This window comes from Muntiacus reevesi, chromosome X (genome assembly GCF_963930625.1).
Source record: "Muntiacus reevesi chromosome X, mMunRee1.1, whole genome shotgun sequence".
NCBI classification, from domain to species: Eukaryota; Metazoa; Chordata; class Mammalia; order Artiodactyla; family Cervidae; genus Muntiacus; species Muntiacus reevesi.
In genome coordinates, this window is record NC_089271.1 from 137,094,523 (window position 1) to 137,100,637 (window position 6,115).

Here is a 6,115-nt window from a genome sequence, read left to right on the forward strand (position 1 = left end):
GGTTTTAATTGACTTTTTTCAAACTATTGAGCTATTTATAACAGAATGTGTATGTAACCCAAATCCAGTGCTTATTATTTTTTAACCTTAACGAAATCTCTATAAAATCTGACTTAGACTGGCAAGCTTCAGGAAACAAAGTTACAAAATTTTCCATATGCTATTAAATAATAAATCCCCAAACGTTTGTACTTTAAGGTGTCTACACTTGGATATCTCACACACACACACAAAAGATGGTATTTACAAAAGAAATTCATACAGAGATTGTTGAAGCCATGAGGGTAAGTAATTTCTCTAAGGAAGACTGGAAAGAGATCAAAAATCAGAAAAGAAACTTAGAAAATGCCCACCTTGTTTAACTTTGTTGACTTAATTTTCTCAAACCTAGATGAAATAGCTGACAGATATTAGTGCTTCTCCAGCTAATCTGAGATACTAATAAATAATTTCATTTTTTGGCATTTAAATCTGCCATTCATTTTATACTTCCTTTTACACTGAGCTCTGTTCAGTCTTCGGCTGTTGGGTTTTACAGATATTTCAGTGCGGAGAGGGCTTCTCTCCACTGTTGTGAAGAGGATGTCAAAGGCCTCAAGAAGCTGAGAACAACTGCCAGCTAACAACTAGCAAGGCAATGAGGCTCTTAGTCCCACAGATGAATGAAAATGAACTCACTTTTCAACCAGTATGAACCTAGAGGATTCTCCCCTAGAGCCTCCAGGAAGGAATACAGCACCACAGACCCTTACGCAGCCTTTTGAGCCCCTTAGCAGAGAAACCATCTCAGCCATATACAGAGTGTGAGATAATAAATCTGTTTTAAGCCCTAAAGTCTGTGATACTGTTATAGCTACTGTTATAAGCAGGTAGCTAGGTAGGAGCAGAGAAAGGGGGGCAGGGGCCAGATGCAGGAAATCACACATCTTGTAAACAGCGGGGATCCATAGGCAGACAAAGGAAAGCAGGAACTTCCAGACTGACAGGAAACCACACATCTTGGATGATAAAGGTCCCGGTAGCAAACAGAGAAAGGTGGGGAAAGGCAGAAATCTCCTGCCTCAGATTGTAACCTGTTGCTCATTATGCTCTCATAAAAATGGCCTTACAGATAATAAGTACCCATCAAGCACTGATGCCATGACACTTCTGATCTAAGCTACATAAAGTCAAAAATCCCTCCTCTGGGGAAATTGGAGCTGGGATTAAACAAACAAACAAAAAAATTCACTCCTCCTTTCCCAGTATACCCCTCAGAGCTGGCTTGCCAAAGAAACCAAGGGCAGCAGCAGCTCTTCACGTCTGCCCACTCTCCCTCTGAGAGTGGATCCTTGCTTAACTAAACTTTTCTTTCTTAACCTTTTTCACGACGAGGAAAAAACCTTAATTCACCAGCAGCAATACTATGGCAGGAATAGAAAATTAACCGAGCTGGGAATTCTGGAGTGAGAAAGACAGACATGGTTAGCACCCTCTATATTTTCACATGTTCTTACCTTCTCCTCATCCGCTAGCTCTGACCCCCACCCCCAGGATTAGAAAGGTTCTTACTTGTTTCATGCAATTATAATCTAGCATTGGTGCCTGAATTAATCGGAGTTCTCCTGAGAAACAGAACCAGTAGGATATATACAGATATGTAAAAGAGAAGATTTATTATAGGAATTAACTCACATAGTTATGTATGCTGAGAAGTTCCCTGGTCTGCCGTCTGCAAGCTGAAAAAAATCAGGAAAACTGGTGACGTAGTTAAGTCGGAATCCATAGCCCTGAGGACTGGGGCGCTGATTTCACAATCTGGGTCCAAAAGTTCAAGAAGCAGGAGTGCTGATCTAGTAGGCCAGGAGGAAATGTCTCAGCTCAGAGAAAGCAAATGCCTCCTCCCACCATCTTTTTGTTCTCCTCAGGCCCTCAATCAATTGGATCACGCCCATCCTCCTTGGTGGGGGCTTCCCAGGTGGCTCAGTGGTAAAAAAAAATCCGCTTGCCAATGCAAGAGACGCTGGTTCGATCTCTGGGTGGAAAAGATCTCCTGGAAAAGGAAATGACAACCCACTCCAGTATTCTTGCCTGGAGAATCAGTCCTACAGACCCGAGAGCCTAATGGGCTATGGTCCATGGGGCCGCAAAGAGGCAGACACGACTGAGCACGCACGCAAGCATTCTCATTGGTGAGGCTGAGTTTCTTTACTTGGTCTACTGCAAACACCTGAGACTTTTTAACAATCCTAAGTAGCATCCAAACCAATTAGAAACCCTGCTATTAGCATCTTTAAAGCACCACCCAGGTAATCTAATATGCTGCCAAATTTGAGCACTACTGGCCTACTATGACTTCACCTTAGTTATTAAAATCAAATTCAAATTATTCTAGGCCCTCATCAAACACTTTTCCCATAAAGACCTACCTTCAAATTCTTACAAGAATATAGTATCTAACATGTTACTATTTATACTTTTCTTTGAGGCATATTCTACTACTTAATAATTAACATGAATTTATTATCACACAATTTCCATAGGTCTCTAATAATTGTCACCTTTTCCAAACCACTCCCACCCACTGCCTAGTCTGTTACAATTGTTTCCAAAGTAATTTAACTTTTTTGATTCTCTGTCCTTCACCCAATCCAATCCATACTATAACTAGCAAACCGAATTATTGTTTAAATGTCATTATGCTACTCCTTTGCTTTAAAAAAAAATCTATTTTACAATGGTCGAGGGCATGATCCATTTTTTTCTCTCCTTGTCCACAGTTCTGTAGCCACATTGGCCTTCTTTTAGGCAAAGTTCTCTACTCAAGACCTCACGTGGCAAAAATCAAGGTGTCAGTTGGGGCTGCATTCTTACATTAAGCTATGGGTTCTCTTCCAAGCTTATTCAGGTGCTTGCCATAATTCAATTCCTGTGCATGTAGGACTAAGTTCCTGTTTTCTGATTGGCTATAAACTGGGGGTCACTCTCAGCAACTGGAAGTTGCTCTAAAGTCCTTTCCATATGGATCCTTCCATCTTGAAGCAAGCAGCAGTGCCATCAACTTACATGTGCTTTAAATCTCTGATTTCTGCTACTATGCAGAGAAAACTCATTGCTTTAAAGAAATTCGTGTAATTAGGTTAGGCCCACCTTAATAGTAGCCCTATTTACAGTCAGCTATATTGACTGGATGTAAAATATGTAAACTCATTTACATCTTCAAAATCTCTTTTGCTATGTAACATAATCATGGGAGTAACACGGGGGGGGGGCCGGGGGGGGGGGCAGCTGATGGGGGCCATCTTAGAACTCTTCCTACCACACTTGGTTTTATATATATTTATATATTTGTTTGGAGGTTGAAAGCTGTTTAGGCCCAAAATCAAATCATAGGTTTCTTTTTCTTTTTCCTACTCTTTCTTCCGCAATTCACAACTCAGTAAATTTCTAGAAAAATAGAAGTTGTTCAATAAATACTTGTTGACTGAACTAATGGCAAATTATGGTCAACCTGCTAACTTGCAAAATTTACACATATGGTTCACACTTGAAATAACCATTACCCCAAATCATATATTGTGGCAGATAAATTGTGGCATGCATGCTAATTCACTTTAATCGTGTCAGACTCTCTGCAACGCTATGGACCATAGCCGGCCAGGCTATGGAATTCTCCAGGCAAGAATATTGGGAGTGGGTTGCCATGTCCTCCCCCAGGCAATCTTCCTGATCCAGGGACGGAACCATGTCTCTTATGTCTCCTGCATTGTCAGGCAGGTTCTTTACCACTAGTGCCATGTGGGAAGCCTGTCTAAAAGTTGTAATTCAAATAATTCTGTTGCTAAGTATGGTGGTTGAGGTGAAAATGGTGGTATGTCTCCATTAATGGTCTTATTTAGTCAACATGTTCTCTGAGGAAAGCTATTTTTCATCTATTGTCTTATAAAAATAAATGACAAGAAAAATCCTAGGCTACCATTCATTCTGTCAAAGTACCTGTGATAAATCGGTATATTTATAAGATTATCAGCTATCCATTGCCCCCAATACAAACAACACATGACTTTTATAATACTTCCTTTGCACATTTAAAACACGTGTACTTTCATGATCAGGTAGCATAAATTTATTTTATACTTTAAACTTCTCCACTGGCAACATAAGCTTGCAATTTTTAAATCCAGGAACATCAAACTTCTAAAAGGGTCAACATTTGGGAAGGTGAATGCTTCAGAATATGGATACCTTTGTCGCTTTACTCTCTGTGGGGCAGTTTGTTCTGCTTGCTTAGAAATCTCCATACATTTGAGAATTTTTATGACACAATATTGCACATAATGCTATCAAGAGGTAACATCAACACCTATTTATTCACAGTGGGATTTTTTTAAACTTTAAATAGCAGTTTCTTATAAGTAGTCTGATCTTCCACAACTTGAAAATGAAATCAGCCAACTGGAGGCATTTTCCCACAGTTGGTTTATGCTACAAATTGAAAGCATTACTCCTGCCTACCCGTGACATTGCTTTGCCATTGAGGGTATCTTCAAATGTAAAGCTATATAAGTGTATGCACTTTTTATTTAAGCATTTGACTTAAAACAAGAACTGCTATTTGTACAATATATATTATTTAACCTAAGGGCTTTCAGAACACATACATACAAGAGAAAGAATTCTCTGCCAATTAGTATAAACCAGACATTTATATCATGTATTAGAAAATGACTTTGTTCATTCATGGTAGTTTAAATAGAATTAATATTAACTAGATTTGGCTATACTCACAAAACTTGCAATTCCCACAGTCTAAATACTCTGGAGATGGGTTTTTAAGGGATTGAGATAAAACTCAAAACCAGATTTTCCTCTTAGTGATTTTTTTTAAAAATTCATATTATTATTCTCATAATTTGTCTTCATACTTTATCACCCTTCCTCACTTGCCCCTAATCTGAGTGTTAGTTTTCTGCTTCTCTTCACTTCTTTTGAATTCAGAGCTCAACTTTTTTTCTTAATTCTGCCTGCTCCCACTCTACAACCAAAACAACACTTATTTCTAATTTTAAAGGTGACAATGTCAAATCTTTTCATCCCAAAAGAGAATAAGTTTGCAGTAAAACATTGCATTTTCAATTAAAATCACAGAAGTGTTTACTTCATAAGTGTGATTATTTATACTGTCTGCCTAAATTATTTTGTCTTACTAGAATTTTTCTGCATTAAATAATGCACCAATAAGCAGACCAATGGTACTTGTTTGGAAAGCACTTTGTTCTATGAAGAATTTTAACAATGGGCTCAAGCCAATTGTAACACAAGAGCATCTAAGTCCATTGTAAGTGTTTATTTCATTTATTTCCAACAATCCCACCAAGTAATTACTATGTCCATTTTACAGAATGGAAAACTGAGAATAGGGGAGGGAGTTTGCAATTAGTGAGGATCACATTGCCAGTAACAACAAAACTAAAATTTGAACCTAGGCAACCCACCATCAGAGCCAGTACCACTGCCATGCATTACCACCTCCTGATTTTGTTAAGAGATCAAATGCTTATGAATATGTTGCTGTTTCCCTAAAGTGAGGCACTGAAACCTTTTGTTTTATATAAATGTATACCTTGCCCTGTGACTTTTTTCCTGCATACATGTTTCAAATACTAAAAGACAGAAACCTTGTATAACTTAGTGATAGTTGGAATTAAGGAAACAATAATTCAACAATTACCAGCTAAAATTTAACAATTTGGAATTTTACTAAAGGCAGTAATGACAACTTGATACACTTTTATTGCAAGAAAGGGCAATGTCCTGTGGTAGTAATTTCCTTGAGTTTAAAATTGAAACAGCTTTTTTAGAAGTTACACCAAGCAGAGGTATTGCTCTGTGAAAATATAATTCCTCTCCCAGTGTGAGCATCTTAGTAGTTTGGATGTAGGCTTTAAAGGTGTTGCTATTTTTTAAATATTTTTTTAAAAAATTACATATGTATATATCCTATTCATTCATCACTGCATTGCCTAACATGTTATATATTCAGGCTCCTGCAGGGAATAGCTTCATCAGGCATCCTCATAATGCCTAAGATTTCTGTAACAATTCTCTACCTTAACCTCATTGCTGATCATAATTA

General features: G+C 37.9%; 1 long non-coding RNA gene across 2 annotated transcripts in view; it reads right to left on the minus strand.

Moving 5' to 3' along the window:
* LOC136153491 (uncharacterized) overlaps positions 1-1,765 on the minus strand; it is a 301,004-nt gene extending 299,239 nt beyond the window's left edge. For both annotated transcript variants that reach the window (XR_010660410.1, XR_010660409.1), the window contains exon 1: positions 1,675-1,765. This is a non-coding gene — a long non-coding RNA (uncharacterized lncRNA). The remainder of the gene's footprint in view (positions 1-1,674) is intronic.
* Positions 1,766-6,115: the final 4,350 nt, after the last annotated feature.